General features: G+C 46.3%; 1 pseudogene; it reads right to left on the bottom strand.

Moving 5' to 3' along the window:
• Window positions 1-4,016: 4,016 nt before the first annotated feature.
• On the bottom strand, window positions 4,017-4,452 carry LOC103269308 (annotated as a pseudogene).
• Between the last annotated feature and the right edge of the window lie 4,317 nt (window positions 4,453-8,769).

An 8,769-nucleotide genomic window follows, 5' to 3' on the forward strand; every position in this document is an offset into this window, starting at 1 on the left:
AATCCCAGCACTTTGGGAGGCTGGGGTGAGTGAATTGCCTGAGCCCATGGGTGCAAGACCAGCCTGGGCAACTTGGCGAGACCTCATCTCTAAAAAAAAAAAAAAAAAAAGTTAGCCAGGCATGGTAGCGTGCCTGTAGTTCTGGCTACTTGGAAGGCTGAGGTGGAAGAATCACTGGATCCCAGCAGGTCGATGATGGGGTGGCCGTGAGTGTGCGTGCCACTGCACTCCAGCCTGGGCAAAGGAATGAGACAGCAACTCAAAAAAAAGAAAAGAAAAATGCTACCAAAAGAAAAGTAAGGAACATTATAGTATATGAAAGTGTTTTATTTACAGTAAGGAAGATACAAATATAAGGTTTTCTTGTTATTAATAATTTGACCTAAATTTCAAATTTAGAACAATTTCCTAAAATTTAACTTTCTTAGTAAACACTTTCTTCATCAACTATACAAGTTAATGTGCTAAACTGATTAGAGAAGACTGGATAAAGTACTGAAATAGTTAAGTAGGTCTTTGTAACATTGTTTCATTTTAATTACAAAACATGTATAGAGTCAATTACGTTATTGGACTCTAGAAGACCTATGATGAGTTGAACACTTAGACCCTGTAGGAACTTAGATTTGTAAATCTTTGATCAAGTCTTATATTTGTATTAATAACATCCTCAAAGGACATTTACTAGGCAACAATGTTGATGACAGGTCAACTTTATAACTATCAAGTGTGTTACTCAAATATTTGAAACTAACAAAGTCACATTTTTTAAAGTGCACAATTAGTACATTAATAATTCAGATTTATAAGTTCTTAGCCAATTCAGTGTCCTGAGATTCATAGCAACTTCTCCCCAGTTGTTTTTATGAAGTAAACCAGGTGAATCATGTAATGTTCAGGTCTTCGTGAGGGCAGCAGAAACCAACATCAGCACCAAATGCAACATGTAATCCCTTGGGACTGCTTTTTAGAAGAACAGAGTAAATTCTGACCCTGTGCAGAAAATCTGAACTTTAGATAATTCCTGACAGGTCATTTTTTTCCAGCTTTAATGAGGAGGCAATTTGCAATTGATTGTTCAGAATTGTAATTATAGCAACTAAAATAGAAAATGAAAAAACCAAGATATTGATTTTTAAAATCATCAGGATCATATAGTCTTGATAAGACTTTATCAATTCAGGTCACTAGATAAAACAAAATATTAATCTTCTGTCACTTTTCAAATGGCTTTTGACATTAAGTAGTCAGACCTGCAATTGATATACAGAGGCCACTTGTTTAACAGTTTAGAGTCACTGTTTTTCCTTGTTATCCTTCCTTTTGACCTTTTCATTCCTAAAGATGTGTCCACTAGAGATGATAAATGGAAACAAGTGAAATTCAAATTAACACGGCAATTCTGGCAAAATATGGATGGAGAGGAGTATGAAGTGATGGACTACAGTTAGCATCAAGTACTTGATCCTAAACATAATAGTCACCTCACTAAATCCTTAGTTAATTAATTAGGGACTCAACTAACTTTTGCCTTCTGGTCACTAGCACTGCAAATCAGAAGTTGACTGCGATGATAACACCATGCTACCGATGACCATAAGTTCTATTTTTAAATGGGAGAATCAACATCAACTCGAAATGCACATGACATTATTATTCCAGTCTCACAGAGTACTTGAAAACCACAGCTGTTGATAATGTTTTTGATTTGCCAGAGCCTGTAATAGTCCACTTACTTAGCCTTGAACATGGCATTTGTACCACATTAAAGTTTGGCAAGTCTAATCTTTGCTAACCACTGGCAAATGTGAACACGCTATAAAATAGAAAAATATACTTCAGCCAAAGCCATTATCAGGTACATGTTTGTTTGGGCTTGACTAAGACATCCCTAATTTGTTCATGCATCCTTGGCATCTTTACATTCTGTGTGATGATCTTGCCTGCAATTTATGTTGTATGTGCCTAACAGACAACTTGACTCTAAGCACTGGTAGAGAAAGAAAAGAGGAGAGAAAGAAAGAAATCCCATTTACCTCTGACAGTGAGAATGAACACCCACAGACTTTTTTTTTTGAGCTGGAGTCTCACTGTCGCCAAGGCTGGAGTGCAGTGGCACGCTCACAGCCACCGCAGTCTCAACCTGCTGGGCTCAGGTGATTCTTCCACTTCAGCCTTCCAAGTAGCTGGAACCACAGGCGTGCGCCACCCCATCCAGCTAATTTTTTTGACTTATTGTACAGATGAGGTCTCACCAAGTTGCCCAGGCTGGTCTTGAACCCCTGGGTTCAGGCAATCCTCCCGCCTCCGCTTCCCCAGATGCTGGGATTACAGGCATGAGCCACTGCGCTGGACTTCCACAAACTCATACCGGGAACTCTTCCAATGGTGACCATCCAGTGGCAGCCTTCCCCAGTCTGCCATCCTCCTGTCCCACACTTAAAACATTTTTGAGGACAGGCACATTCTCTTTCATACCAGCCCATGAGAGAACAAACCCTTGCATTTATCTGGGAGCAATTTCCAAGAGGCAAAACTATGTGATCGGGTCTTTACCTACACTGAGTTCAAGGAAACCATCACCTGTTGACACCCAATACCAGGGCTGGGCTGGGCTGGGAGGGTGAGCTGCAGTCTGAAAATTCACACGTCCACAGAGGCAGCATCAGGCTGGCAGTGCCTGATCTGAGATGGTGGTGGTATTCTGCTCATCTATCCATGTGGTAAGGCCATTCAGGTCAGGGTAAAGTTTGTGACAGTCACACTCTCCCCTCAACAGGCCTTATAAAAAATTTCCCATCAAACTCCCATTTACTAACTTCCCTATGTAATAACTTGAGAGCCTTTCAAACATGGCATCATCTTCTTTTTCTTTCCTTTTTTTTTTTTGAGACAAGGTACATGATGTGATCATAGCTCATGCAGCCTCAACCTCTTGGGCTCAAGTGATCTCCCACCTCCACATCCAGCAAATTTTCCTAGGTTTTGTAGAGATGAGGTCTTGCTATGTTGCCCAGGCTGGTCTGCAACTCCTGGATTGAAGCGATCCTCCTGTCTTGGCCTCCCAAAATGGTGGGATTACAGGCATGAGCCACCATGCCCAGCCAAAACACATTTATCTCATATCATGTTGTGAAGTAGAAAAGTTAGGAATTATGTCATTGTTCTTTTTAATGTATAGAATGAAAAAGAAAGGTGAATTCCCGCAGCAAGACCAGAATTCACATGCCCTCTCCCAGTCTCCACACATGCCCGGTCTTCAGGGTCTTGTGGCAGGGACCACATTCTATGTATACTCTTTAGTGCCCAGGAAATGGACACCAGTCATGAGTGGCGAACACGGAACATAACCTAAGGAAATACAACAAGCCAACCAAACCCAAAGAAACAGATCCATCTTCCTTTTTTAAACATTTTTAGGCTTAAAAGAAAAATTTTTATTGTAATAAAATATACATACAACTTACCACCTTCATCATTTAAGTGTACAGTTCAGTGGCATTAAGTACAGTAAGTTCACTTTTGTATGCAACCACCATCACCACCCACCTCCAGACCCTTCTCATCTTCCCAAAATTAACCTCTGTACCCATTAAACAATAACTTCGTTATTCCCTCCCTCGGCCCCTGGCAAACGACACTCTACTCTTAGACTACTTTCAGACTCAATTTTTTGGTTTTTGTTTTCTGAGTTGGAGTCTCACTCTGTCATCCAGGCTGAAGGACAGTGGCATGATCATGGCCACCTCAGCCTCAACTTGCTGGGCTCAGGTGATCCTTCCGCCTCAGTCTTCCAAGTAGTTGAAACTACAGGTGCCCGCCACCATGCTTGGCTCATTATTTATTGTAGAGAAGAAGTCTTGCCAAGTTGCCCATGCTGGTCTCAAAGCCCTGCGCTCAGGCAGTCCTCTCACCTCCGCCTCCCAAAGTGCTGGGATTATATACATGAGTCACTGCACCCAGTCAGATTCAGTTTCTTCTCTCACTTAATAAACGAGGGGTTCCATTGCTGACTAATGGATTGCTTCTATATGTGGAAGCCTTCTTGCATACATGTAATTGAGTTTACTGCAGAGAAAGGTAACAGAAAACAGAGCTATAGAAAGAAGAGATGGAGACACGAGCTGGATGAGGGTTTCCACACCGGGTGTCCTATCCACAGGCATCAACATCGCTGCCACGGATCCGCCCGACTTTTTCGAATCAAGAAGTTGATCTTGCGAGCCATTTCCATGTTGTAGATTCGCCAGCAGGTTTCGTAGCTTTCCCTCTGTCGCCGGTGGCATGGCTTCTCATAGTGCCGCCGATGCTTAATGTCCCCCATGAGGCCATCCGTGGTCAGGATTCTGTTTAGAGTCCTGTATGCCCCTTCCACATTCCCTTCCTGGACCATCACAGTCCTGGCAATGAACTTCAGATGTTTTGCCATGATCTTGAGTTTACGTCTCCACTCCGCAGTTCCATGCCTCACCACCCCCCCGCTCCCAGTCGTCTCACCATCTTCCTAACCACCATTTACTGGCCACTTGTTCGTTCCACAGTGACTGGGCTTCTGCAAAGTTCCAGATGCTGTTCCTGACATCAGTGAGGAAGGTATGTGGACAGCAGTTATCACAGGGCCCGATGTGTGGGGGGCAAGCCAACGAAAGTAACTTCCCTTCCTTCTCAAACACTTACCCTTGGACTAATCGGTTGATCAGAACTAATATGCAGTCCAAAGCACAAGAGTCACTTCCACTCCGAGTCACCACCCTCTATACAGCCCTGTCTGTGGTTACACACGGTGACTCTGGGCGTGAGCAACTGAGCCAGGGAGAATAAACCACACTCAGGCAAAATCGTAGTTTATAACTCTTGGTTTGCTATTTTTTGTTGGAAAGGGGGAGAGCTAAAGGCCAGACAAGTGTGCTTTTGCCAACAGATTTTAGCTGTGTGCGTGCGTGGACTTGGGGAAGGAGGTGTTATTGATCTAGGCAAATAACTTGCAATTGAAAATAATCGTTCGCTTTCTTCTCTGTCTGGCTGAATTTAACTTTCATTGGCAAGGAATTTACACAACTTCAACCTATAGACATAACCTCAAGGCCAACACCTTCTGCACTATCTTGCGTCCTATTTACTTTTTGCTTTGTGTGTGTGTGCACACGCGTGTGCACTCGCGTGCACATGCACGTGCTTGGCTCTGAAGGCCAGGTCAGAGGTGAAGGGCAGGCTAATCTGAGGCTTCACCTATTTGTACGTTTCAGCAGTTTTCAGGGTCTCCGCTAACCGCCACCACCAAATTGTTCACGGGGCAATCCACACTGATCCCAGGGACTTCCAAAGGAACAGATCCTTCTGCAAACACAGACTTCACAGCAGCCACAAGCCCAGGACGTTTGAAGAACTCATCTACGACCTCTACTGGTCACGTTAGCAAAATACAGCGGCTGCCGCTCCTTCACATGCGTTTTCACATTCTCATTCATTTATCTGAAAATACTTTTTAAAAAATAAATCCCTTCTAGCGCCTACTATGTGCCGAGCACTGTTTCAGGGTAACAATGTAACAAAGACAAACCCTTGCCTCTTACAGTTTAGAGACACTTAAACTGTCAATGTGATCAATAAGTTTATTGTAGAACATTTTAGAAGGTGACAGGTGCTGTTAGAAAGAGAAAAGCAGACCCAGGTGAAGGGAATCAAAAGCGCTGAGGAGACAGAGCCAGAGAGGCAGGTTGCAGGATTAGGTTGGGAACCAGGACAGGTGTCTGTAAGAAGTGAATAAGCAAAGTTTTAACGGAGACGAGAGCCTCAGAGGCTCAAGATCGAGCACACAGTAGGTTTCCAAGTCGGTTCAATTAGACATTACCTGGAAGCAGTGTCCCTTTTCACAGAGAGCTTCTAAAGAGGCCTGGTTGGACTTTGTGTTCGAACCCAGTGTCGGTCAGTTCTGCTGCAGCATCAAGCACCAAGTTCTCAGGGGCATGAAAAACAAGTCTGTATTTCTTGCTCGTGTTTCCTGAGAACTGCAGGCTGCCCTTGGCTCGGCCCCTTATGTGTCTCAGTCCGGAGGCCAGGGCTGGTTCTCGGGGAGGTCGAGGCTGAAGTGGGCCTCACCCGACCACAGCCCTTAAAGCTTCTGGCCACGGGATGCCCGTATCAAGTCGGCTCAAGTCCTACCGGCCAAAGACAGTGGAACTGGCCATGCCCAGAGTCAGTGGGGGCAGGGGCTAGGCAGGAAACAGTGATTGTGAACAAATGACACAACGTAGCCTTAATGAGCTCCTCTCTTTTCCCTTCAGTTTTCGGGGTCTGGGCCGATCGCCACTGCCGAGTGGTTCGTGTGTCAATCCACACTGATCACGGAGACATCCGAAATGAGCAGGTCCCGGTGTTAACACAGACGCAGGTCCAAGGTGAGTTGCAGGCCTCTGAGTCTTTGTGAAGGAGTGAAAGCAGACTGCATCTGAGGAGTAAAGGAGGTCGTGTTTGCAAAGGCACTTGGCACATCCCTGGCTTGTAGTGAGGCATCGATAGGTGCTGGGTGCTAGTACTGTGTGTGTGTGTGTGTGTGTGTGTGTGTGTGTGTGTGTGTGTGTTGTTTGTTTTTCTGTCTTCTTCCCAAGGCGGCACCACTCTGGCCCAATTCCTTTGGAGACTCGGGAGGCAGTGGCGACGTTGGAAAATTGAGGAGACTGGAATTCAAGAAATACAGATTCAGTCCTGATTCTAAATCCTGCATAAACGTCTAATCTATCAAGGGAGGTAGCTGGCCCAATGACCTCTAAGCTTCCTTCTCTCACCAACAACCTCAATTCGGGATCAAGCATTGGTTGTAGGCTCCTGCTTTAACACCAGGTGGCGCTAGACAATAATGTAATGGTCATCACCATTCGGCCTGTGTGTGAAATCCAGTTCCAGGCTACTTTTATTTTCTTCTTCCATGTGTATTGTTCTAAAGCAGAGCTCTTGCATCTGATGGTTCCTCAGAAGCCACCACTTTGAGGAAATGGCCTCCAAAAACATAAATGAAGCTCTCCAGTTCTCGGCCCTCACACCTGGGGAGCCAGGGGTCACTTTCTAGGTTTGCTTTTGAAATCTGGAAGCTTCTCAGAGCCAAGGCTTGGGATCCTCGGGGCTGTGCGGTGGGACCACAGCCCTAGCAGCCATGGGCTGGGTGCAGGGAGCCACCAGCAAGAAGAAGACTTGTTCAGGGGCGGATCAGGATCTGCTCACAGGTCTCAGCTGTGTGGGGGTGCCACCACAGACAAGGGGAAGCTGCAGCCACAACGGACTTGCCACCACCTGGCAACCTGTTTAAAAAGTGACTGCCAGTGGGATAAGTCACTGTGAAGGCTGATTTGGATAACTAGAAACACTAGGGCCACAGGCCACAAGAGGGCAGGTGGCTTTGGGGCGCACGCGGCTGCAGCTCTTGTGTCATTTGTGTGTACCAGGAAGACCTGGCACGTGGCCACTGCTCCTGCCCCGTTCATCTACACCGGGAAAACCTGGCACGTGGCTTCGGCTCCTGCCCATTTGTCTGACCAGGAAGACCTGACACGTGGTCGAGTCTCTTGCCCTGTTCATCTACACCCGAAAGACTTGGCACGCATCGCTGTTCCTGCCCCGTTCGTCTACACGCGGCCACTGGCACGTGGCCGCTGCTTCTGCACTTCTCTACGCTGGGAAGACCTGGTTGTTTCTGCCCTCTTAGGTACCGAGAACACTCCTGGGCACCCAGGCTGCTCCTGAAAGGCCCTCTGGAGACCTGCCTTTTGGGAGTTTCCGGGGGCTCGAATATGACAATCAGCCTTTTCTCAAACAGTGTTTTCTTTCCCACGATGTTTTTGGCGCTCCTCTAAAACCCTGTGGCATTCCTCCAGCCTCTGTGGGTCCATGCGACAACCTGGCACAGCAATGGCCCCGGGGTCAGACAGGCCTGGGTTTAAAACCTCAACCTCACTGTATGAAACTGACCAGAAGAGATCATGTTTGTGTAAGGCTTCTAAGGTGCTCATGTAAGGAACTTGGGCAAGTTGCTCAATTTCTCTGAGCTTCTGTCCCATCCGCAGCACAGGGGAAAGATCCCTGTAATGCCAACCTCACAGATTTGCCGTGAGAAATAAAAAGTGGTTTGGCCACAAAGTAAGTAATTAGTGAATGCCACGTCTCTCTTTCCCTTTAGAGGGAGGGCTGCTGGATGCCAGTGTGTGAGCCCGTCAGACACTCGACATCAGGACACAAGCAGATGTAGCAGCCTTGGTTATCTGTGAGCGCTTGTTGTAAGAAGTGCTCGGCTCCTGTGATATGAGACACTCAAAAATTAAACGCATTAAGCTGACGTGTAGCTTGAGACCCGGGATACCCACTGGTCCACAAGAAATAAAGAGGAACGGGGAGTTGCACAATGCAGCTCTGTTCTGATTGCTCAATCTCCACCCAACTGAAGCCTTGCCTCACAAGAGATTAGCCACAGCCCCGAGAGCAATGAAACCCTGAATTGCACACCCTGTTTTGCCACCTCACAGAGCCTTCCTAAATCTCGGTTGCCATGAATGCATCTCCTATTTTATTTATGAAACGGCTGTCTTGAGAGAATATTCACAATGGTCATCATTACTCACCCCGCTCAACTCTCCAAACTGGGGGAAGGATAAATTCATATGCAGTATTCATGTTTCCACTCTGCATACCAAGGGAAAACCATTTGCTCTTTTCAAGGGACACAGGGCGGTCTCTGGGGTGCGAGGCTAGTGGGTGGTTCCCAGGGCTGGGTCGCTGCTA

The sequence above is a fragment of the Carlito syrichta genome, unplaced genomic scaffold (assembly GCF_000164805.1).
Source record: "Carlito syrichta isolate Samal-C Ts95f unplaced genomic scaffold, Tarsius_syrichta-2.0.1 Scaffold106261, whole genome shotgun sequence".
NCBI classification, from domain to species: Eukaryota; Metazoa; Chordata; class Mammalia; order Primates; family Tarsiidae; genus Carlito; species Carlito syrichta.